Raw genomic sequence first — 27,378 nt, 5'->3', positions numbered from 1 at the left:
ATTGGTGTCAATCATTTACCGCCATGTGCTGTAAATTATGTTCTTTCCATGTCCATATGTTTATGGCATAATCTGACACATACAGTATGTTTGCATGTACTGTACTGTAACAGCACCTCCTGTATAAAGTAAGTGTACTTGCTTCTTGGAAAACGTCATGGATCTAAAACTGCTTTATAGAATAATATGGAGTTCCCTTTCTGTCGGTCTCTCGATGTTGTGTCGAACCGACAGAATGGGGTTTGTCTTGAGAACCTATCATCTTCTGAGTATTTAGAAAAGGCCAATGAAAATTGGCGAATGAAATTTGCATGCCGGGCTCCTCCCCGGATGTCCGGGTATAAGAGGGAAGCCGGCGTGCTCATTCATTCACCTTTTGTTCTTCAGAGCCTACGCATCTGATGAGCTTCTCTACGATCTTGGTGATCATTCTTTCTGCTGGAATCTACGACGTGGACAGCGGACGGTCCCTTCCTGCAGTGACTCTCCCCTGGGCGTCTCGGCAGTTCCGGAGGTGTTCGAGCAAATTTCCTTTTCTAAAAGAGCAAATTTCTCCAGCGTGGCTTGTCCCGCTGTTCTCATGGGTGCAACACACTCATCGAGGAGGGGGACGGACACAATGCCTGCTTCCAGTACGCTGGGGCAGACGTTGTGGATACGTCCTGCCCGCACTGCGGGCGGTGACGATTCAGACGTTGCGTCACAGGTGGCTGTGTTCCCACGGGACTCAGCCACCACCTCGTTTGCTCCCCGTTCCGTGGCGGCAGGACTACGGCCCTGCCGTCCGCTATGGCAAGCAGCGAGGGTGAGATGAGGATTACTGTGAGCGATAATCCGCCAGCCACGGCTCACGGACCGTTCACACCTCGTTTCGCTCGTCTGACCGTTCCCCAAAAAAGACGGTCCGCCGTCTTATTCCTCAATCACGTATTCGGACACGATGCGTGATGATGAGAGGTCTCTTGCAGCATCGGGGGGTGACGTACTGCCATCCGACTCCGACGATTCTTCGGGCTCCCTCCCTCGGGGGGTCGAGCCCAGGAAAAAGCGGATGTCGAGATGTCGGCCATGCTTTCCCGGGCCGCCGTGAGTGTTGGGTTGCAGTGCCCGCACTGCCTCTCCCGGCGTTCGCGGCTGGCTACATGGCGCCTCGGGTTTGAGCGCGGCTCCAAGCCGCGCCCGCCCCCAGTGCCGTGTTTACCGGAAGTGCATGAGGAACTTTGCAAGACCTGGAACGCCCCTTCCGGCACGTTTCACGTCAAACAAAGTTCTGTCACCCTCTCTTCCCTCGAGGTTGAGACAGCTGGAGGATGCGTCGGTGTCCCCCAGGTGGAGTTTGCCGCCGCGGTGCACTCGTGCCCGTAGGTGGCGGCCACCTGGGGGGGCTCGACCTAGACTCCCGTCCAAAGCATGTGGTGTCTCGGCATCTCTGGTGTCGAGAGCTTACATTGCGGCGGACCAAGCTGCCTCCTCTCTCCACGCTATGGCTCCTGCCAGGCCAGGGCGTTGAGAGAGCTCCACGAGGGTAAGACCGACCCAGCGCTTATGCAGGAACTCCGCGCCGTCACCGACCTCGCTCTACGGGCGACCAAGGTGACCACCTGGGGTAGTCGTGGCCTAATGGTAAACTCGTGACCAGAAGGTTACCGGTTCAATTCTCAAGGCCGGCGGGTAATGACTGAGGTGCCCTTGAGCAAGGCATCCTACCCCTACTTGCTCCCCGGGCGCTGCAGTGATAGCTGCCCACTGCTCCGGGTGTGTGTGTGTTCACGACTTGCTGTGCGTGTATTCACTAATCACTGAATGGGTTAAATGCAGAGGTCACATTTCGGGTATGGGTCACCATACCTGACAAATAGGTCACTTTCACTTCACTTTCACTTCACTTCACGCGGGCCCTGGGTCGGACGATGTCCACACTTGTGGTCCATGAGAAACTCCTCTGGCCGATACTTGCGCAGATGAGTAACGCTGAGAAGGTCCGTTTTCTCGACGTACCCGTCTCGCAAGGGGGGGCTGGTTGGTGTTACTGTCGAGCCGCAGCGGCCCCGCTCACCCCCCGCCCGTCGGGGGGGGGGCGCGAGACCTGCTCGCGGCCTCCCCAGAGGGTTCTCGACAGTAAGAAGCAGTCCTCCGTGCCGCAACTCGGCCGTCGAGTCCCGTGCACTGTCTGCTTCCCAGCAGCCCTGGTCCTCTTCAACGCCGCCCTGGAGGAGACAGCGAAGAGGAGACCATCGCCCCATCAGCAGCCGCGGGCAGCGGCTGTCATAGGAACACCTCAGGGTGATCGAGGCTACCATTGGGCCCGACCCCAGCCACAGCGCTGGGAGGTCGGATAGGGACGGTTCCTGCCCCGTCCCTCCATCTGCTGGCCCCCTCCGGGGGGCTGGCGCCCACTTACTCTCAAAAAGGAGAGTTTCCTCTCTCTCTGGGTTACCACAGCCGCTCTCACCCTCTGCACGACGGTGAACGGCAAACTCGACGTTGCGTCATGGTAAAGCGCAATGTCGAGTATAAACACCAGCCCTCAGCACTCTCAGTCAGACAGTGCCTTGAGCTGTGCAGTCGCCAGGCAGGAAATATGGCAGAGCCGATCTCCTCCCCGGGGGACCTCCCCCGGCAAGGAATCCGTACTGCTAGCCATCGAACCACCCTCCGCGGGGGCAATGAAGCAGATCAACCTCTAGTCCCCCTGTCACAGTTCTGGGAGCCTGCCCAGACTGTCAGGCTGGCTGAGGAAGACGATCCGTCTCGGCTACACGATTCAGTTCGCTACACGTTCGCCCAAGTTCCGGGGCCCCCTTTTTTACCTCAGTCAGAGGCAGGGATGCCCCCGTACTTCGGGCAGAGGTCGCCTACCTTCTGGTGAAGGGAGCGATCGAGCCCGTCCCACCGGCCGAGGTGTTCAGCGGGTTTTACAGCCAGTACTTCATTGTCCCAAAGAAAGGCGGAGGGTTGAGCCCTATCTTAGATCTGCGTGTTCTGAACAGGCACCTACACTAGCTGCCTTTCAGGATGGTCACACAGAAGCGCATCCTGGCGTCCGTCAGGCGTCAGGACTGGTTCGTGGCAATCGACCTAGGACGCGTACTTCATGTCTCGATCCTCCCTCGACATCGTCCCCGTTGGGAAGGAGGTGTGCGGGTACTAACTATCTCGACGACTGGCTCAAGTTTGGTCACACTCTCGAGATCTGTGGTGTACACACAGGGACCTGGTGCTCAGGCACCTAGATCGGTGGGGCTACAGGTCAACTGAGATAAGAGCAAGCTCTCCCCGGTGCAGAGCATCCTCTTTCTCGGTATGGAACTCGACTCTGTCCTCACGAGCGGCCCCGCTCACCCCCAGGAGGGGGCGCGAGGACTAGCGCGCCCGGTCAGTGTTGAACTGCCTGAGATCAGACAGTCAGCGGTCCCCCTGTAACAAGAGGCTCCTGGGATTCAAGGCATCCTCGGCGGGGGTGGCCCCCCCTCGGGTCGATGCATATACGACCGCTCCAACACTGGCGGCAGAGTCAAGTTCCTTGGAGAGCGTGGCACACCGGCAGCGCTTACACACCCTAAGGGGTGCCGTGTGCAACGGGCAAGCAGTGTCGGGGCGGTGGACGGGCCCCCGCCTGCGTTGGCATTCAACTGCCTAGAGTTGTGGGTTGTGCTACTTGCATTGAGGGACTTCCTCTCGTGCAGGGAAGCACGTGCTGGTCCGGTCGGACAGGACAGCTGCTGTGGCGTATTCTTCACTCACAGCAGCTAACATGACTCGCCCGACGCCTCCTCCTCTGGAGTCAGCAGGTGATCAGTTCCCTGCGAGCCACACACATCCCAGGCGTCCTGAACCAGACAGCCGATGTGCTCTCTCGTCAGTTGACGCCTTGCGGAGAGTGGCGACTCCCTCCCCGCGCAGCCGGCTCATTTGGGGGCAGTTTGGCCAGGCACAGGTGGTCCTGTTGCCTCCCCGAACTCCTCCCATTGTCCGCTTGGGTACTCCCTGTCCGAGGACCCCTCGGCACGGATGCCCTTGCGCACAGCTGGCCGCGGGACAAGCGGAAGTACGCTTCCCCCCAGTGAGCCTCATTGCACAGGGCCTGTGCAAGGCCAGGGAAGAGGAGCATCAAGTGGTACTAGTTACGCCCCTTCGGCCTAACCAGGACTTGGTTCTCGGAGCTGAGGCTCTGACAACAACTCCCCCCCTGGCTGCTCCCCCTGGCGGACAGCTTCCCCAGGGGAAGGGGCACGTTACGGCATCCCAGGCAAAACCTGGTCTCCATGTCTGGACGGGACGAGGAGATCCTGAGTGACCCACCCCCTGTCCGGTTGGGACGTCACTCAGGCTAGGGCTTCGGCCACTGGGCGGCTATACGCCCATAGGTGGCGCCTCTTCTCGTCCTGGTGCTCTTCTCGGCGAGAAGACCCGCGGAGTTGCTCGGTCGGGTACGGGCTGTCCCGTCCTCAAAAGAGACGGGGGAGTAACCTCTCCCCCTCCACACTGGGAATGTATGTAGCCGCTATGGCCGCTCATCATGACCCGAGTGCTGGGTAGCCTCTGGGACAGCACGACCTGGTCATTAGGTTCCTAAGGGGTGCGAGAGGGTTACCACCTTATCCGCGCTCCATACCCTCTTGCGACCTAGGTGGCGGGCCTCACGAGGCCCCGCCCCCTTCGAGCCTCTCGGGGTTACCGCTCTTTCTCAGTCTTGATAAAGACGGTTTTCCACATGGCGCTCACCTCCAAGAGGGTAGGGGATCTACAAGCACTCTCCGTGTCCACAGATTGCCTAGAACTCGGGGCCGGGATTCTCACGTTATCTTGAGACCCCGCCCCGGCTACGTGCCCAAGGTTCCCACCACTCTCCCGAGAGACCAGGTGGTGAACCTGCAGGCGCTCCCCACCGGGGAGGAAGACCCAATCTATCCGTGCCGTGTCCAGTACGCGCACGCGCCTCTACTTGGACCGCACGCAGAGCCAAGAAGCTCTGAGCAGCTCTTTGTCTGTTTCGGAGGTCAGCAGGAGGGCTGACGAAACTTATGTATGTTTCTAAATAATAGCGATCATTTTATTTTGACTCGATCATTAATAACCCCTGTAGATGGATACCACGGAAATGGAAGCAGAAAGAGGAGATTGTGATTTTGGGGGAGATAGGACTTAATAAAAACAAACTACTGTACATCCCCAGCCAGTCAGGTCAGGCAGTACAGTTGGTTCAAAAAAATGAACCACTTTGTTTGGAATATTGTTTGAATATGTCAAGAGAGATGTAACGCCTCTTACCATATTTGGAAAATCAGGTTACAAAGCAATTGTACTTACAGGTACGTCCACCTTACTTGCGTATACATTTGGGCGGTCTTAGTCAAATCATACCACGAACTGATTGTGGGGGTGTGGTTACACGAGGCGTTTCAGGCAGGTCTGGGTGAGCATTCGCTTTTAGATAGAATGCATCTTTTGTTCCGACACTTTATTTTTTGCAATTTTACGTGTCTAATACATGCATGGGCAACTTATAACATACCAAAGACACAGAAAACACGTATTCCCGCCATATGACCCCTTTTAAAAAAGTTTAAAGTGATAAGATGTTAGAGAGAAAATCTTTTGCTGCTAAGTGTTTATTTGTATTGTATATTAACATCTATTAATTATAATTCAAAACACATTAATATAATTATTATATGAGTTGATAATTAACTATATATATATATATATAATAATATTTATTAATATTAAACACAGTATTTAAATAAATATAACTATATTCGTATAAATCCAAACTTTAATATATAAAGCTTTTTAAAGTAATGAAGCATATACATATTATCTTTAGATCTTTTTGTAAACCTATATGAATTATTTAAATTCAGTTGATTCTGTATTGATATAGTCCGTAGCTGCCTATTCAAACTTTCACTGCAGCAATGTTTATTCCTGCCTTGTAAATGTGTTTCAATTCATGATATTTTTTCATAATGACCTCTTCATCTTCAACAGAAAAGTGAATTGCACTGATACTCGCGAGAAGTCAATCAAACTGATGATGCTTTCCATGTTCCGTGTGATTGGCTGTTTGCCGCACGTGTCACACTTTCAGGTGCAAGCCCCTCACAAACTCTGGATCAAGCCGGAGTTGACAGAGAAAGTTTATACCAAGCATGTGCTACAGCTGAACCTGATCTGAAACAGGTTGGGTTTGTCTGGTTTTGTCAACTCAAAGCTTACTCTGCAACTCAGTGTTTGTTCACCTCGCTTCGTGATACAGGCCACTGGTGTTTCCGTAACAAAAACATCTAAAGGATAAAGAAAAGGTTTTGGACTAAAATACCTGGAGCAACAAATATTTAAATAATATTGCTTTTTATTAAGGAAGACAAGTGTAGTATAAATGACAAAAACTTTCTTTGAACTTTTGTAACTGACTTACAGCAGATCTTGACTTAGCAGGTCAGGGGTCCATTTCAATAGGAGGTTCAACCAACACCAAGTTAAAATATGAACTCTGAGTTGATTTACACCAAGATGCGAAAGTTGAGTTTTTGGATTCAGTACTGCTGATTTGAGTTAGTTCAATCAACTCTGGATAGGCTTACCTTGAGTTAAGCATATGCACCACGTGTCACGGTTTGTGTGGACAGAACCCAATTGCAGACGGGTAAGGTTAACAAAAATACTTTTAATATAAACAAACACAAAACAAAACCCACGATGGGGCAAAACCATAGGCACAAACAAACTAAACTTGACAAAAACAAAACACTGACTACACTAGACTACAAATAAACACTTGACTAAGACACTGACAGGGTATCAGGCAAAACGAACAGCACAAGATAGAAAACACAAGGGCATTATATAGGGGATAAAATCAAGAGAGGAACAGGTGAAGGGCATGAAACCATATCAAGATAATTAATGAGGAAACAAGAGGGCGGGGACATAGACGAGACCAGAGAGCGCATGGCATGCCAAAACAAAACATACATTCTATCTAAAAGCGAATGCTCACCCAGACCTGCCTGAAATGCCTCATGTAACCACACCCCGGCAAATGTACGTCACTTCGTAACATGACTTGACTAAGACGCCCAAATCTAAACGCAAGTAAGGTGGGCGTACCTGTAAGTCTCATTGTATCGTCACTGTAGCAGCCATATCGCGGAGACGCTGTGTGTTTCGTTGCGAAAAGAAAGACTCTTTGTTTGCCCTGCCAAAAGATGAGACAACTAAAAACGAATGCTTGTTTCTATCTCAAACAAACTCTGTATGATGTATATCATATGGTTGTTTGTTTATAGTCTTTATAACCTTGTATATAAAAGGTAAAACAGTTAGCTATAGTTTTTAACTATTTAACATAATATTTTTTTAATAAAACCCTACCAATCCTTTACATCCTGCTCAAGTTGCGCTTGCAAAGTTGATGTATCGGCTTGATCATCTTCTATTTCCGTATCAGATTCGGCTTCGAATTGATATAAGGAAGTAGCGATGACATTTTATCACCTGTCAGTACAATTGCTTGGGAACATGGTGTTCCGAATATGGTAAGAGGCGTAACATTTCCGTCAACGCTTGCAGTGTTCGACCAATCACTACGCACTGGTTATTGGCCAATCATAGCACACCTCGCTTTTCAGAACGATGAGCTTTGTAAGAGGAGAGGCAGTGCAAAGAGGAGATACAATGTATATCCCTATGAATTAATGCAGCCTCTATAAAAGCACGTGATATTTTAGTCACTGAGATGGTCTCTGTGTGATCAAAATGTGTGCCATGAATGACTGTATTAAATGAATGAATCGATGAAGGACACCACTTGGACTTTAAAAAGGGGGAGGAGATGGGAAAAAAAACTCTGGGTTTTCCTAAGAAAACTTGTTCCTGACCAAGGGTGCGTTTCCCGAACAACACCACGTTAACCAAATAGTACGATGCATCATTGGGGAAATTAACGATGTAGTTACGACTGTCTCCGGAAACCGTGTAACTCTGTCGGAGATCAATTGTTTGAACCAAGTTGGTTCAGCAATCTAGTTGATGACACCACACAGGTGATGGAGTAATGACGTCTACTAATAAATATGTTGAGATCGAATTAATGTCAAATTCTTGCTGTAAATAACATACATTGCATTTAAGGACTACTTTTGTTATTCTATTTTTGTTATCTGTTGTTTTCTTTCACGATATTTGATTCATTTATAAGTGTCCTCCTACGTCGTTCCGCCCAGGGTTTCCCCAGGGGCATAGAGCACGCAGGTCATGCGCATGCGCACTTTTCAAACAACAGCGCTTCTATTTTCTTGACGAACTAAAAGATGTAAAATTGAATTTGTATATATTTAGAATGATGGATATGGAATGCACTGAGTGTTGCTTGCTTACTTTGATCAAAAGCTTGATGATGCATGTAAGTCTACATGTCATAATAATAATGAACGATGCTTATAACCACAGCTCTAGACCTGTACTTCCTATCACGCAACTTTGCGATGCTGCTTGCGATTGATCGTTGCAACGATGGTTTTGGGCATCACTTAAATCGTTGAACTATGCTGGAACGAGATAACTTGCGACCATAGTTGGCTAACGGTGCTTTTGGGAAACGCACCCCTGGTTAGGTTCACAGAGTAAGTTACTATGGTTACTGACTCTGAGTATGTTACCTCTCTTTTAGAAATGGGCTTGACTTACCCCGCTTTCTCAGGTTTGACATACCTCACATCCTGAAACGGAAAACCCAGAGTTTCCCTCATTTCAGGGTTAATATACTCAGAGTTTTCACTAAACCTCCTTTCTGAAACGGGCCCCAGAAGTACACATACTGTATGTGTGGATTTCACACATATGGTGACTTTACATGGATAAAGCACAGGATAAGGTAAAGTAGAGGTTAGCCGAGAATTAACACAGCTCATCTCCTCACCTGTAAACCTGCTTCCACTCAGTGACCCAGCTCTCCACAGACACATACACAGATGGCCAACTGATGCTACAGACCACACACAAACCCTTAGCTGGAGGCGGAAGATGTAAACGCAGCTGAATACTTTGGCATGGAATATAAAGGAAGATTGAAATGTTTATGGCAACTTAGCCTTGAAGTTTATGACATCAAATGTGTGCTCTGAAATTGTGGCGTGAGGGTATCAGGTTGTGTCTAGAAAATATATATAAAATAATAATAATTTCGCCATATCTTACAGGGAACATTTTCAGAACTTTGGACAACGTTGTCTAGAATTTTTTTCCAAAAGTTCTCAAAAATGTTTTAAAATAACAATAAAACAGTTACATGTCATTACAAAAACATTATAAAAAAGTGTTTTTATAACTTAAAAGGAACGTTAGCAAAACATTCTTAGGCTCCAGATTTAAGCAGATTTAGGCACTTAAGTCTTTTTTACCAACTCCTATTAGACTGTATAATCAGAGCTGTGTAAGAAGATAGACTGCATCACAACAGAGGTTGTCTGAAATATTAATCACGATACTCAAAAACCAATTCTTGTGGTTATGAATGGTTTTATGTCTTTTATTACTAATAATATATTTGTCTGGTATGTGCTGCTGTGACATATAAATTTCCTTTAGGGGATTAAGAAAGTTCATCCAATCCCGATCCACTGAGGCGCTTTTACGCAGCGGAAAACGCCGGTTGCAGACTCGAACAATGTTTTTTTTAAGCGAGGCAAGTTGGTTACTATGATACACTGAGCGTGAAAAAAACGCTGAGCGGCGGCACTGAGGCTGCGGAAAAGAACGTCTCGGTGGACACAGCCCCTTAGAACATAATTGTTAGCTGGGATTGAGTCATATCGGCAAAAGGAAATCATTTGATTTGCAGAAGATTGTAGAAAATGAGAAATAATGTATTAATGATGAATAATGTTAAGTTAATTAATAAATTAATAAAATCATATTAGGAACTCTTTGTTTAGATTACGGCTGCACACTCTTCTCTCAACCAGCGTTTAGAGGTGCATTCTAGAATGCTTTTCGAAAAGAAGAGAGAGTACTAACATCATCTGTTTAACCAGTTTAAAATTACCTTCAGGGATGATTTGACTGTATTACTCTATGCTTATGACAATATGACTATTTTACGATCATGTTGTAAAATAATAGCAGTGGTGTCACGTAAGCAGAATCACTTGTAAAATTTAGTCACACAAGCTCTTCTAAACCATTCGACATGATATAATCAGTTATATAATCAACAACCAGCATTGCTTAACTGCCTCAGTCGCCCTTTCTGCACCCCTGCACAGGATTTACTTTATCATCCAGTCCAACATCAAGAGTTGGACTGAATGGTCAAGGATTACTCACGCTCAGTCATCGATGGTCTTAAAAGGGTTAATGACCAGTCCTCGATTCTGTTTCAGCAGGGTTGGGGGTGGTGGGTGTTGGTGCTGAACTCTAACTGAACCCATTCTGCTGTGATAGCCATCGGCTTGGGCAAGGTAATGTACAGCACATGTATTATTAAAAGACCACCAATGTCTCAATACGTGTCTGAACATTGAACTCGTCACTGAATACAGTGTTCTGATATACAGTATAAAAGATATAGAAGACACATTTTAGACTAGTCACTATATTTTACTTGAACTTTACTTCAAAATTCAGGTTTAAAATGGTACATAAATTAGGCTACCTTCTTTGTGGAAATTGCATTTATTTATTGCATTTAATTACACACACAAATGCAATGTAAATTAACCTGTTATTCGGTATCGGGCATGCTGAATTCACCAAAGCATGTCCAATTTAGAATGGATCTGTAAATCTGAAGGTTCTTGTCTCTTCGAGAAACCTGAGTTGTTGTGGGGCATTCGGGCTTCTTCCAGCTGTGCAGCATGGGCTGATGGGTTGGCCTTCAGGTCACACTTCGTGCTGTTTCTCATGAGGGGCGTAAGACCCAGAAAAAACCCCGGTGGAAAGAATTGGCGTGCCCTGCAATTTGATACTGTATAAGTATTTATGAGCAGACCTCAGACCTCGCAACTAGGAAAATTGGATTAGTTTTATATGTGGACACTCAAAGTATCGTATGTAAGGTACACACAAAGAATGTGACAACGTTGTTGTGACGCATTGGATGGTTGTCATTTCTTATGTACTCAATGTTTTAGACATTTTTTTATAATGACATCTTTTTACTTTTGTTACTACTATCTATATGAATAGTTGCAACTTTTTTTCTGTGCAAGCACATATATTTTGAGCTCGTTTAAGTGAACCATTATGAAAGGGTTCATTCATTTCTCTTTCTAAAATAAAAATGTTTTGAGAAGCCTAAACAGTTTAAAGTCTTCAGATAAAGCATTTGTCTGTGATAAGAGTGACTGGAAGAACATTTAAGCAATGTTTTTCCTTTCCCTGAACTGTTCAGGTCAATGTGATTCATGACTTCCTGTGTGAACCGTTCATCCCTGATCTGTATCCATCAGAGGGCAAGTGGTAGCAACTCTAAAAAGCACAGCTCTTTTCACAGCCTGTTTTATTACTACTTGGTTTTGCTTGAAAGGGAGTTAAAAGGCATACAGTTATATTTGAATAAAAATTATGATTACTATGAGTGATTTAATTAAAACATCAGGATGAATACATTGCTAAGACTCAAATTTCACTCTAAAAAAAATGTTCTGACTGAAATTTCCACCAATACCTCCTTCATAAAGGGGCTTTGCTGTGCAATGACCATACCCAAGCACATAATCACATCACCTTTACACCAAAACTGAAATTTTTATTTACATCTTATTAAATTATACATTATTGCAGGAGGACCATCTACACAAGAAATTTAAATGAATTAAATTGATCATATTAATAGTATTCTTTACATTACATTACAGATATGAACAGTAAAATAATCATACAATAATAAATAATATAATAAAATAATAACTAATAAACAACTAAATGGCAAAATCACTTTTACAGACAACATTTCTTCTAAATTCCAAATTAAACATGGTTTTATTTGCATTTATTGGCAGAAAATTGAATGTCAAAATAACAAAAAAAGGCAATGTTCGCAGATCTAGAATGAATCTTTTAACTCTAAAAAAATGAACTGCCCCTTTAAAACTCCATAGCTGCAATTTATAGATAAAAATCACTTGTAGAAGAGGGATGTATTTAAAAACACATTCCATCTTTTCAGGAGACATGGACTTTGTTTGTATGCAGTCTATATAGATTTTTCCCAAGCCTATTAAAGCCTATAAGTGCAGAACATTTGCAGCTTGTGGTTTCTGTCACCACAGATCCCTCTCCCCAAGCTGCTTTCCATCATTCAGGATTCTGTTGCTATCAAGAGACACGTCTGAGGTCCAAACTATTTCAAATATATGCATACCAGGAGATTTCAAGGGCACGTTGTTAGCAAGATACCCCGCTTGACATGTCTTAGCAAGGAGGAATACACAACAAGTTAGGTTACAGAGACAATAGACGTGTCTAGCTCTGGGAAAAGGGTATGGTCATTAGTCCTACAATGTTTCAACATTGGAGATGGAATATGGCAGGTGACAGCTGTAATCCCCCCCTGTTAAGCCTAAATGAACTAGTAACACCTGTTTTCCTCTGTCACAATGTCTGTTGAAACACACTTTTACGTGCGGGAGTAATATGTCTGGACAAGCGGGAGAATTTCTGAATGATGCATTTAATCTTTATTCTATTCATAAACAACCATGGCTATTGTTTATATGTGCTGTGACATGTACATAACAGATGAGCTGTGATAACAAATACTGTTGAAATAAAATTGATAGAAAGTTGATAGACATTGTCTCTAAATATTTATTGCAATAAAATTAACGTTTACTGCATTCAGTAAGTCTTATTATCGATGCATATCTGAATCCTATATTGAATCTGGTCTTCACATAGGGGCGGTTTCCCGGACAGGGATTATCTTAAACCAGGACTAAACCTTAGTCAAATTAGGACATTTAAGTAGTTTTTACAAACATGCCTTACAAAAAACATGACTTGTGTGCATTTTGAGACAAAACAATGCTACTGATGTATTTTAAGATATGTCACTGCTAACTGTTTTCAGTGTAGACAGCTCTAACATATACTTTAGTCTAAGACTAGTCATAAGCATTGTCTCCCTTGTGTTAGTTCAAATTAATCTTTAAAATATTTTGACCTAAGGTTTCAGATGCAACCATGTAAACAAAGTAAATGTTATGTTTAGTGATATTTATACAGTCAGGCAGATTGCTTAACTTAATTTATATTAATATTTTAGAATATATTTGTATATATATATATATATATTATAATTGTAATATAATCTACTCCACAGGGACTCCTAAATAAATCTAGGTTGAATATATAAGAGGGGTCACCATTTATCAGGGGGAATACAAATTGTACACCTAGTGAACTTTCTGTGCACATCAAATGAATGCTGGTGTTGGATGGTGGTCTCATTAGTAAGGACAGTACTTTATATTAAAACCCCATCTCTGTGTCATAATCCTAAACTTTTTTGACCTCATTGGGCTGACAAATCATCCAACGTTGCAGCCTCTGCATCCTACATCTGACAAAGGCTTATTAGTGTTGAATGTATGTGTATAAAAGCCTCTTTCACTAATAGCTCAGGCGGTGGCTGATAAAATGCACAGCTGTGGCCCACGTGTCCCAAAGCCGACCCATGTCGTTCACATACTCTTTCCATCACAGATCAACAAATCCACTGTATTACTATAATACACTACATACTTAACCCCACTTACCAGAGTAAGTGTATTAAAATCTAATCAGTGCCCATCTATGCTTGATATAACATCACCTCTCCACGCTAGCATGCACGGGCACAGCACATCAGTACAAGCATGGGCTGGTAGAAATAAACAGAAGTATACAGTACAGTTCAGCTTCTGTTTTTTACAGACACATCTGCCTAATTATGCTTGTTTGATCAAATCAATAACCCAGGGCTTGTAGCCACTCAAACGTCCATTGTCCATTACATTGGCAATAGACAGTCAGAAGGAAAAGTCAATAAATGCATCCTTCCATATGCACTCATGCAATTGTATTTCATACATTATACACTTTATATGGTAATGCAAATTATATGATGCCTGAATGCCACACATTCTTGTAAACCTTTTGTGTGTTACGACACCACAGTAAGAAATGTACTGGGATGATATGCAGTGTTTTATAATATACAAAAACAATGTATTTCAGCGTAAACTGCGTTTTATTCACTAAGCACTTGTAGTCCAATTTGAACAGATGCTAAATGTGCTGACACAGTATTTTCATGAATTTAGCAATGTGTATTCGGTTTATATATTAAGGTTTATTCACAAACTTGGTGTTATTTGCATGACACAATTATGAATGCAAGTTGGCAATTTAAATGAAAGGAGATGTGCGTTTGCACTTTTATTGACCATGCTGCAGTAATTCATCGAAGAAGATCATTTGCAAAAGCCGATTCAGATGTTTGGATCACTGTGGCGAAGCAAGGCTCTTCCGTCCCAGTAATATACAGTATGCCATCTGCTGCATCCTCTTGTACAATTACTGTAAAATATACAGCTGCAGAAAAAATAAAAGACCACTTTAAAATTATATTAAGTTTACTCTTTGGTATGTGTTTTAGTAAAATTATATATTTTTTTCCATTCGGTGTGGTATAGTGACAACATTTCTCCCAAATAAAAAAATTGTATACCGACCGACCGACCGACCTACCTACCTACCTACTACCTACCTACCGTCTGTCTGTCTGTCTGTCTGTCTTTTTTTATTTTGCATTCAAATCAAATTACTAAAATGCCGTAAGTGGTGTCTGGAAGATTAGTCCATTTTACCACCGGACATGGTACTTTGACCCGAGTATTACATAGATGCATTTTTATGAACTGAGCCCTAAATCTGGTCGATCTCTTGTCCCATACTTTTACAGCAAACCGGGACAGCAACCTCAATCAAGTGCTAATCCACTCTGGGCAGTGACAGGAGATATCACTTTCTGGGGAAGCTAAGCTTTAGTGGCCGATGGATAGGCAGTGTTGGCTCTAACCAGATGACATTTCATGACTCTTATGCAAGACATACCAGCTGTGGCCGATGAATGTTGGAATTGGTTTTACATAACAGACCTTGATTTTCTTTTCCCTGAATTCAGACCATAGTGCAAAGATTACGAGGAAGGTCAAAATTGGAGCATTTTTAATCTTCTCTATCTGGGACACTGTGTGTATGTGTGGGGTGACAGTGGCAAGTTTCAAGTTTCAAGAAAGATTATAGGGTAGTGTGAATACAAACCTTTTGGCATTTTGTTGGGGGATTCCTTGGTTATTTGGTATTGAAAGTTGGATATAGTTTTAAAAGCTTTGGATTTTGAAGATGGAAGGATTGATGCTAGTCGTGGGGTGTTTTATGTGGCACCTAGGAGTCACAAGTATCTATGAAATTGGTCCCAAAACATGCCTTGTGTTTCTCCTTCAATATAAATGTACCAGATTTATTTACAAGTTTATCGACTGAAAATTAAAAACATAAGATCAATCTCTTTGAAAGTAAGACAACACTTCTTATAAAGCCCCAATTCTGAATGTGCACAGATTTCCCAAAGAAATAGATAAGCTATAACATGCAGTGGAACAAAATTTGACTTATGATTTTGGGAGTATACGTGAATTACGACTAATTCCCTCAATCTCTTTTTCTATGTCTCTCTCTCTCTCTCTCTCTCTCTCTCTCTCTCTCTCTCTCTCTCTCCTCCTCCTCTCTGATCCTGCTTTAGCTTTACTAATCATGTCTTTTGCAGTGACCTTAATAATGCACAGTGTGACTCCACTGTCATGGTGCAGTAATTGCATCTACACAATGCTAGCCTGATCTGTGTTAAGCCTTAGTCGTAAATTCTGCAGTCTGCCTATTTATACCTGCTGTGGGCCCATATTGGACGCTTGTCTCTTCTCTGGGCTAAAGGTCTTGGCATGGTGTCAGAGAGAAGATCCCCCTTCCTCTTTGGACGCTTTGAGCGTTCCTTCACCATATTTCCACTCCATACTCGCTCTTCTGTTTTATTGGCTCTGATCTGTTTCAGTGCTTCTTGCTTTAGGGAAAGCATAAGGAGTTATTTTCCTCATATTTAGGGTTAGGAAGCCTAAGCATTTTTTTGGTGTAACACACTATTTTAATCGCTATAGCAACAACCCAGGAGGGGTTAATAAATCGGGACACGTATTGGAATGAAACTTTAGACTTCTGGAATGGAACAGTTTCTTGCCTGACTGATTTCAGGAGACATTAGTTCAGTCTGAACCTGCATCTCCTACATGAATGCCAAGGCTCAAATGTCTCGAGTATGTGCACAGCTCTGCCGCTTAACTCCTCCTGTTAGGAACAAAAATGTTAAATTGTTAAATTAACCTATAAATGTTTACATGTGACCCAAAAATGGTTTACAGCAACCCAGCATTTTGGGTTCAAACAACCTCATGGGTTAATTTATAAACCAATGGTTGGGTACCTACCTTATTCACCTAATGCTGGGTTGAAAATAACCCAGCTTTTTAAAACGCAATACTGAAGCCCCTCCCCTTAAATGTATGAATAAGATCTTATGATTTCATACAAATTAGCCGGCTCATGAAATATTTACAAATTTCCGTGACATTGGGTTACTTCTAAACAGGAGTAGTCATTTTGGAACAGAAAAGGGCACTTATCAAAACTGTTACACAGTAAAGGCTTGGGCGACCATTAGATTTCAGCAATGGCGTTTAAGCATTGGTATAATGACCATTACAATTAGTTCTCTTTCTTTTTAGTAAAATAATAAATAAACAAAAAATAAAACAAAACAAAAAAATTGAATATAATGTGATACATATAATATGATATACGAGTTAAATGTAAAGGATATATAACTTGTTCTGTGGAAGTCTCAGGGTCATAAATGTTTGTCCAATCATTGTCAACCTACCTATGTATTTCCTATGTGCTGTCCAAGCTAGGCTGCGATTTCTAGAGTCTATGAAACCACCTAGCTTTAATAATTAACCCTAAAGACCTTTAGTTAACATGATAATTAGCCACTAGCATCTCATGTACAGTATGATTACAAAATGAAGCATTGTAATATAAAAGGAGCCTGTATGGGCTGGCATTAGCACAATACAACCATCTCATTAAGATGTCAAGAAAATCGAAAGGAAATCTGTTTCAGAATGACATGGTAAACTTTGCTTATTATTAGTTTAGGAGCCAAACAGTATTTTTAAACGTGAAGTTGGGTTTTGGGTTTGTAGAGCTATGCCCACATTGTTCTGGCCAAACACTCGCACCACAGTTTCATTAAATTTCCTCTGCTTCCCAGGAAAGAGCTGGTCATTGGCAGGTCAATGCATGGCTTCCAAAGCTTAGATAAATAGCCATTATTATTGTTGCATTTGGCTTTTACAGTGAGGAGCTGAAGACGTCTTTGTGTACCACAGGCACAGGCTAAAAAGAATTATAGAGCTTTTTCTTGCCAGTATTACCAAAGCTATAAAACATGCAAAAGATAAGCACAAATAAGTCATAGTCATCTAGTAGACACTTTTACACTTTTAACAACATCATTATTCCTTTTGCTCAAGTAACTTCAGTGCATAAGTAGTCATATGCGGTTTGTTGAGAGGAGGTGTGGTACTACTTTTACTTGATGTTTTACCTTCTGATTTTACTCTGACAGACAAACAAAAATTGCATATAGGTTTAAAGCTGGCATCTGAGAAACTTACCCTTTTTACCCTAGCAACCGCACAGCGATACAAACAAAGTTTGCACCATATTTTCCTAAAAATATAAAGAGCCATTAACATAAAGGTAGAGAGTGTAGGTTTACAGATTGAAACATTTCCAACAGTTTTAAGCCAAGTCTAAAAAGGAAAAACACTGAAGAGCTCTCTTCAAATTCCATATTATGGAAACTCGGCTTTGACCCAAAAGGTCAGAGGTTCTCTGGCTGGCGTTGCTTTATCACCAGTGTCATTTTTTAACTGCATGACAGCATCATGTATCATAGCACTTCCACGGCCCTCAATTCCTCTCAAAGAATCTGCGATGTTCACCATCATTGTGGTCCGCAATTTAAGCAATGTGCGAACACACCTCAAGCCACATCTCAGGAATGAACGACATGGTCTATTGTGAGCCCAGTACAGACTAAGGTTGCATGGCAATTTTTCTGAAAGACGGCCAAATGATTTGAGGAAACACGCGGGTGTCGGGCTGCCACCTGGTCTGAAAGATCACCGATGAAATGTATCCCAGTGGTCACGGCGGCACCCATGAATTCAAACACTCGCGATGAAATCGAACACCTTGATCTCTTTATAAACATGATGACAAGCAGTCTGGTACATCTCGTGCCCACAATAAAGGTTTCACTCAACAAAAAACTGCTGATTATTCAGTTCTTCACACATCTGGCCCGAAGGCAAATTCCGAATGTTAAAATCTTTATGCATCATGACAGGCTGACATCAGGTGCCCACGCATTTCTTTTTATGTTGCTTTCCAAAACATCACAGTTGTTACTATTGTGAACTATTTGTTAAGCTTCAATGACCAAAGGAAAATGTATTTTCCATTTGGCAGGTGCCAGGAACTATTATAAATGGTGTGCAATTGTGCAACTCACGATTATTCTCGGTTATCTAATAAACAGCCATTAAAAAGTATTAGATGACACTATTATGACACATTTGTTTTTATTGGCAACTATAACAAAGTTAAGTGTTTTGATTGCACAATGTTGTTGTGGTTTGGGATTTGGATGTAGAGATGAGGTTTCTTTGTACATCTCTTATTTACCATGCTAAATGTTCTATTTAAAACCATGTTTATTAAGGATAAACAGCACAGAAGAGAACATATTGTTTGTGCTATAGACATGCAAAGAGGTTGAGTATTACTTTCCAAACAACAAATATTATATTCTATTCCTATTTTATAAACTTTTCTTTCCTTATACAGACCTTATAAAAAATGTAAATGCAACCTAAAAAATTTTTTTTTCACTAAATTGTATTAGCCGATCAGCTCAGTGTTGCTTCAAACAAGTTTCAAATAAAGGGATAGTTCACCCCAAAATGAAAATTCTTTCATCGTTTACTCACCCTTTTGTCATTGTAAACCTGTATGACTTTCTTCTGCAAAACACAAAAAAGATATTTGTTGGTAACCAAAAAACGTTGGTCCCCATTCACTTCTATTGTATGGACACAAAACCAATGCAAGTCAATGGGGACCACGGTTTTCTTTAACCAACATTTTTCAAAATATCTTCTTTTGTGTTCTGCAAAAGAAAGAAAGTAATACAGGTTTGAAATGGTAAATGATGACAGAATTTTCATTTTGAAATATGAAACATATAAAGCCTTACACAAGATGGACATTTTGCGCAATCCATTAGATGAATGTTCAGAATTAAAGCTCAAAGGTCTGGATAAATCCAACTCTTCCCTATGTATCTGGCATGTTTTCCGTGCTTCTGCCGCCAACTGACCGCACATCCATCTAGTCTTTCTCTCACACTTCTGTTCCTGATGTTAACATTATGTTGTGTTTTTCTTTCCCTTATTTAAAAAAAAAGAATGTCTCCTGCAACAAATTCTCTCAGACTGATATGTTTATTCTTGTCTGTTAGTACGAACAGCCAACGTTTCCATATTTAAAACTGGAGCTTTGACCGTTAATTGCAACATGGGACTGTTCATCTGAAGCTTGGCCTGCTCCCAATTCACAAAATGTTCTTGAACATATTCCATCTGAAGTTAATACAGGCGGAGAATTTCTTCGTCTCTGAGATTGCTGTGTATACATGCGTCCTGTGTCAAGGTTAAGCGCTGCAATACTCTGTCACCAAATGTCCTGCATTTTAAAAGCACTTGTATACATAATAAAAAAATATTTACATAAAGCATTTCTTTCGTTCAGTTCTGCCAATGAGAAAGAAAATCCAGCGAGGAAAAGTGTAAATATTTAAAACAGTGCACTCTGGCTTTGTGTTCAAATTGCATTTATTCTCGCCTTGATGTGCACGAACAGCACAAACTTTACAATGACAGAATTTAGATTCTGTCAGTCACCGAATGGGTGTCGTAACCTGCAGAACAATGAAACAAAGGCAAATGTTGTTTTCCTCATAATAGGGCCACTGTGGTAAGTTTCAAAGATGTCTTTGTCCACAACAATAGTTTGTTTGATTGCAGACCATCAAATAAATGCACATTTTTGTTCGGTTTAACTCAACATTTATCATGCACACATTACACAAAGTTATTGATTCTTGGCAGAGTAGTGAAATGTTTCATCAGTAATGAAGTGCGAGAAACACTGACCATCCTGCCTGATTTACACTCTCTTCTATTTGTCTTTCTTAGACATTTGGCACCTCATAAATGTATTAATAAAAGCTGGTTTGCCTGAATTCAGAAATTGCAAGATGGGTGACCAGGGAGACAGATGAGCTGATAAAAAAGGTGAAAGCAGAGGACACATAGTAGTAAAATTAAAGTGATGTGATATGTTCTTGAAGCTACAATAACAAAGACAGAAGTGAAGTCAACAGATTTTGCCCCAAATATTATTCCAAATATCTTTCTTTGTGTGCAGTCCACCTCTTTGTTCCTGCGTTTACTACTGAGGAGGGGGCTGTCAGAATGATTTAAATGTAGCGAGGTGAAATTAAGGCTCTGTTCTGAAGGCTTCTCCACATGCAGCTCACTCTTTGATGTCCAATTTAGCGATTTGGGTCATAGGAGCCCTGTTGTCTGCTCTTTGCACACCACTCTGCTCATAAGAGACAGTTTCCACAATTGTCCTCAATACCAAATGCCATTTTCTGCCCCATTTCATTGAAGCTCACTTCGGAGGGGGAGGGAGAGAGGGGGGTGTTAATAAAAATCTCTAAAAGGATTAGGGTCTGGCTGGAAGGATTTTTTTTCTGCTTAGTAATATGTGCGAGTGGGCACAAGTGCATGTGCGGTCTCACGACAACAGCTCGGCCGAACAGCTGATGTAGGTGGTGAGCTGAATAGGCCCTACAGTAATTTTGTTTCTGTGTCATGATGTGGGGGTGTTCGGTGAGCTGTTGTGCCTGAGCGTGCAGATTTTCTGTATTTCTAATCCTGACTGCATTAAAGGTGTGCTGAACTGGCCGTTTTTATTATTTTATACTGTTGTCTGAGGTCTACTTATGACGATCGCGTGGTTTTTACATTCGAAAACATCAAAATCAATAAGTAATAGGCTATGTCCTACCAGGGTTTTGAGGTCGTCTCGTCAAACGCTCTGTTTTAATGGGTGTGCCCGCATTGAAGACTTGGAAGTAAACACCCACTGCTATGATTGGATAGCAGTTTGCGTAGTAAACTTAGTTGGAGCCTTCTGTGAATTTGGTTAGACACGTAACGTTAGGTTACACGTTATCAGGACATATCAAGCGATCTCTAACAAAGCAATAGTGACGCATAGTATAAATATGTTTTACTCACATAAGATTACTGCGCCATTCCTGTCGGATTCAATATTGACGGCACAGCACTGCTTTTTAATTTTAGTCTCTCCGCAAACCCAGCGCCTTGTTCACAAAGGAATCCATGGTGAAAGGACAAACGAACAAATGCTCAATGTTTCACCCACGTGAGCAGGAACGTACTTAAAAATAAACTTCAACCACGCATTCCTAATATCAGAATCCGAAGGAAGCGACTGTGTTCTTCCACAACCAGGCGCTGCACAATGTTGCATGTTTGTTGCTTGTTAAAAATAACAATGAAAGAAGTCCTCACTTTTGCACATATGACACGGGGCTAGCCCGCTCTCGAGAGTCCTTCGCTAAAGTGACAGAGTTGCCAGATCTTCACAGAAAAAATAAGCAAATAAAGACAAGAAAAACAAACCTTAAAATGCAAATTGTTTATATATTTTACAAGAAAAAATTCTTAAAATCTGCAACAGACCATTTATTAAGACCTAAGTGACGAGGCTTTTTGATCTAAGACCAAACAACAAGCATAAAAGCACTTATTAATAACAAACATGGCAACACGGCAAAAGAGCGCTGTGTGATGTAGCCTCCCGAGCATAAACACAACACAGTCGCATATTAGCAGTTTAGTTTAAACTGACGGACAAAACGAATCTTTAGCCGAAAAATATGTCGCTATGGTTACCAGTTTGTCAATCATCACAAATGCCGAACCAGTGGGCGGCGCTAGAGAAGTAGTCGTTGATATTTTTCTGTGGAGGCGGTGTTCAACCTGTCATAGATAGGTGCATTCCAGGACCTTGTTATTTCAGTAACAAGGGAGTTTTCAGTTCTGACACTTACATGATGTTCGCTTGAATACGATTCCCTCTTATATAACAAAAGCTCAGGTTAAAATTGAGGTCTTAATTCATTGCCCCTTTAATCCAATAATTAAAAGAGGGGCGGCAAAAACTGTATTAAATGTTCAATACAATGACTGAGGATAAATATGGGCTCAATTTACAAAAGGATTGATGTGAATTTTATATCAAATGTGCTAATGCTCCGGTATTACAGGGGGAAAATGATGCTTCATGCAATGTGTATGAAAATAAAGGCTTTACTGGAAGCTATGAATAGATTTGTTGTACATAATTTAAAAACGGCCCAAAATATGTGGCTTTAAATCCCATTACTGCATCCATCTATTCATTTTGCAAACACACTTGTGCAGATTTGCAGGGGTCTAGAATGCACTGTAAACAATCCCATTAAAAAAATGAAAATTTCCAGCAGCTGGGGCGCCAGAAAAATGCTGTAAAATATTTTTTTTTGTAAATTTACCAAATTTTCAAAAATCCATGACAAATCTGTAATATATATATATATAATTACAGGTTTTCCGTTACAGAAAAGACACACGAAATTCACATGTGCAAAAACACATGTGATCACATGTGAAATGTGTGTTTTTGGAACATTATGGTGTGAATTCCATGTGAATTCCCACGTGAAACCCATGGGATAACATGTAAAAACCCATGGGATAACATATGCGACATGTCTCCACATGTGATCACATGTTCTTCACATCACCACATGTTGCACATGTCATCCCATGGGTTTTTACATGTTATCCCATGGGTTTCACGTGCGAATTCACATGGAATTCACACCAAAATGTTCCAAAAACACACATTTCACATGTGATCACATGTGTTTTTTGCACATGTTAAACACATGTTGTATACATGTGATCACATGCGAAAAACATGTAAAAAAAACATGTGAAATTCATGTGTCTTTTCTGTAAGGGTTTGCACATTATACGTTAAAAATGTTTTTTTTTTACATTTTTTAAACAAAATAAACAAAAAGGTCATTGATTTGCCATGGTAAATAAAAATACCAATGTTAAATCTAACTTTGTGACAAATAAAGTGTTCAAACTTCAATGTTACCACAATAACTTCTTTACCATACTATACTAAACACGTATTGATAGGCTGCTAGGAAACAGTGGTGCCTTGAGAAGCAGAAGTGTTTTATAAATCAGTAACAGAAGTGATAAACACTGCAGATATGAGTAGATAATGCAGAAAGACATGAATATTGTTTATTATACATATATTGGCTTTATCAATAATCTATTAAACCAATTTAAATACAGAAAGCCATTCAATCCCATCTAGAGTCATATCCTGTGTATTAACATTTGGATTAATCCTCTGGCCCCACCGAGACACTTTAATCTGTAAGATTTGTTTCTATTTATAAGTAGGCTACATTACAATTGGATGTAGGTATTGCGTAACTCCCAGCAACCTACCCATACGGCAAAAAAGAAAAATATCGCCCTCTGATGGATAGATGTTTCTATTGCAAGGTTTTAAAACAACTAAAATCGAGTATTGTAAGGCACAAAACCAAAAGAGGTTATTTTAAGGAATAACAGACATTAGCACCACAGTTTGGTAGTCTTGGTCTTGAGGATTTAAAAAACGATTATGCTAGGCGAATGACTTATCATTTTGAGTATGATGCTATTAAAAATAAATAAATAAATAGGTTTTGCAACAACACCGTAATCCCAAATACAACTAAAAGGCATTAGAATGGTGAAGTCAAGTCACAATAACTCTGTGGGAAGATGTTCATAAACAAATGACCTTATATGTTATTAAGGTGATTTGTTTATGAAGTAATGCCATTGAATAGAATAGAAAACACCCCCCCCCACAAAAAGGATGTTTTAAACCGCATTAATTTTCTTTCTTTATGAATTAAATAAGGCAATATTGGTTAAACAAAACATAGAAAACAAATATTTTTTTCACTCAAGGTAAGATTTAGCTTTACTTGTTAAACTTTGTATAGACCAGGGCCCGTATTCACAAAACATCTTAGTGATAAAACTAGCTCCTAAACCTGTGAGACGTTAGGAGTAGTGAAGAGGTCTCCTAAGTTACTAAGACCAACTCACAACGATCCTAAAAAGGCTGTAACAGCGGCAGTCTGCCTTGAAAAGTAAACATTTTAGAAAGATTTCATGACAATGAAATTATCCACAAATTAATTCAGTTATTCACTTTCTGGCGTGCATGACAGTAGTGCTGTAGTACTCGAGTCCGGACTCGAGACGTTTTTTATGGTCTCGGACTTGTCTTGGACTCGTTGGTATTTGAACTCGGACTTGATCATTGGTCTCGCAAATGTTCTAGTCGGTCTATCAGGACATATCAAGCGATCTCTAACAAAGCAATAGTGACGCATAGTATAAATATGTTTTACTCACATAAGATTACTGCGCCATTCCTGTCGGATTCCTGTAAACACTTAATATTATCCACAAATTAATTCAGTTATTCACTTTCTGGCGTGCATGACAGTCCCGCGGACTTGAACCAATATACCAGAGTTATTTAATTACAACAACAGCACACACTGAACTGAACTGCTGTGTGAAAAGAGAACTTATGAGCACGCGCAGCTCTCGTTCTAGAGTCGAGAGTCGGCAACAGTTTTCGGATCATTAGTTTTCGGATCACAAGAATATTGCTCCATCAATGTTTTGTTTTGAAGGAGAAAATAAAACATATATCGCTGGACTCGGACGAGACCGACTAGAACATTTGCGAGACGAGTCCAAGACAAGTCCGAGACCATAAAAAACGTCTCGAGACCGGACTCGAGTACTACAGCACTATATGAATTGCTTCCGAGACATGAAGGCAAAACAGGCAAAGATCAGGGCAGACAGCAAACATTCATGGATGAAATCACAGGCAATGGTTGGGACAGGCAACAGAGGTTCAAAAGACAAAAAATACAATCCAAGGTATTACACGATAATCCAACAGGCAACAATACTCAGAAATACAGTGTAACACTAAACAAGACTTCGCCAAAAATGAATGAAAACAAGGGGTTTAAATAGACCAGGGGTGCCCAATCCTTCTCCTGGAGATCTATTGTCCTGCAGAGTACAGTTCCAACCCAAACAAACCTGAACCAGCTAATCAAGATAATCAGAATTACTTGAAAAATAACAGACAGGTGTTTTTAAACAGGGTTGGAGCTAAACTGCACAAGGCAGTGGAGTTGACAGGGCAGTGGAGTTGGCAAGGCTAATGGGAAACAGGTGAGCATGTTTGAGTCTAGCAAAGGATTATGGGCATTGTAGTGTGCTATGATAGTCCAGGTAATGTGGGAAGTGCCCTTTGGTGAAGCACAAGGACACTCCAGCTGACGGGTGTGACAGCGTGTGTGTGTGTGTGTATAATAATTAGTGGGTATAAATTTACCTTTTAAAAGGTAACATAAAAACAAATCACAAACAAAAATCTATATTGATTTTTAATATTCATTGTGTCTCCCCTCCACTTCTTGATGGTGCATGCTTATGATGGTCCGAAGTATGTTTTCTTATCTCCTCTGTTGCATCTTTACTCCATTTCATTACTGCAGCTGTAAGAATGGAAAGACAAAAAAGAGGGTAACAACAGCAATATAAAATAATTTATGATGCATCTTGTTCTCCAATTATTTTGTTAATACTGAAACTCTATATTTTAGGTTTTATTTACCAGAAATTCTTTGTCTAAAAAATTACCAACCTTAAAACAAGAGATGCCAGGAAAAAAAACTCTGGAGGCAGTGGCGGACAATGCAAAATCTAATAAATTAAAAAAAGAATATTAATGTTACTCACAATTGTTGACATTGCACAATATTACAGTACAGTCCTGACCAAATGTTGAGAATAATGTTAATATGAATATATCTCAAATAAATCCAAGAATGTGCCTGGCAGTTAAAAATATCTTAGGATGCAAATGATCTGTTTGCAGACAGCAAAAGGGGTTACATTTATTACATACGTTTATAAAACCGTGACAAAAACCATCAAATAATCTTTCACTTCTTCTACGTCTTTTATTGTTATTGAGGTTAATCAAAACATGTACTTACAAAGCCAAAGACTCTGGATAATATGGCTAAGAGCATTTGGGGTGTGTGTAGCTGCTGTTGACACCAGCAGAAGGGAGAAAATGAAACATGTTTCAATATAAGTGAGATATTGCAAATATCTGTAAAGAATAATAATCATTATTGAGGCATATGAACATAGCAAATAAGGAGAAGGTTGCTAGGTTGTATTTTAAAAGAACTATCCCTTTAATGCCTTTATTAAGACATTGATGAGTCTGACTTGCTGGCAATGTAGCTTTATGTAATCTAAACCTAAATACTGAGAAAGAATAAAACCTATCATGTTAAAGTTAGATACTTCATAACCACTTCATTGACAAACACAAAATGAGTGTCATTTTAAAGCTTAGAAGCTTGACTTTACAGTGAATATAAGAAAAACAGTCCGTCAATTTTATGACCCTTTATTTAGTTTCAAATGGCTGTTTATTACCGGTGAAGACAGAACTAGTTCCCCTCAGACTGAAAGCGAAAAACAAACAGTTCCCCTGATTGTCCTTATGATGTAAATTGATTTCATTATTTACGGTCTTGATATTTTTTAGATATTTTTTCTTTTGTAGAGGGCTTAAAATGAATTAAGATAAAAACGGTTAAGTAAAAAGAAATTAACCTCAGGAATATCCACTCGGTCTGTGCGCGTGACGCTTGTTTCGCGGGCTGCTTGACTGCTTCTTCTTTGGTGTTGTACAGCAGCTGGCATCCGGCAGTAACATATTTCATTACTGTCACCTTCTGTTTGAGCTTCGCCCGTTCAGTTTGTTTCGAATGCTTTTAGCACGCGAGTATTGAATTAGGAAAGTTTATATATTGTATAAAAATGTAACGTACATTTATAAAATGATACTTGCGTTGTATTAATAAACATT

At 41.2% G+C, this 27,378-nt stretch overlaps 1 long non-coding RNA gene across 2 annotated transcripts; it reads right to left on the bottom strand.

The window, feature by feature from the left end:
- Positions 1-13,415: 13,415 nt before the first annotated feature.
- LOC130546695 (uncharacterized) lies at positions 13,416-27,170 on the bottom strand. 2 transcript variants are annotated; one of them, XR_008961806.1, is made up of 5 exons: positions 27,123-27,170; positions 26,489-26,542; positions 26,134-26,192; positions 24,813-25,984; positions 13,416-14,580 (listed from the first exon to the last, which is right to left on the bottom strand). It is a non-coding gene; the product is annotated as an uncharacterized LOC130546695 (long non-coding RNA). The 2 variants fall into 2 exon arrangements; XR_008961807.1 differs by lacking the exon at positions 13,416-14,580 and adding an exon at positions 16,338-16,389.
- Positions 27,171-27,378: the final 208 nt, after the last annotated feature.

The sequence above is a fragment of the Triplophysa rosa genome, linkage group LG2 (assembly GCF_024868665.1).
Source record: "Triplophysa rosa linkage group LG2, Trosa_1v2, whole genome shotgun sequence".
Classification (NCBI taxonomy): domain Eukaryota; kingdom Metazoa; phylum Chordata; class Actinopteri; order Cypriniformes; family Nemacheilidae; genus Triplophysa; species Triplophysa rosa.
Note: the sequence above shows the minus strand (reverse complement) of the source record. Positions and strands in the feature narration are given on the sequence as shown.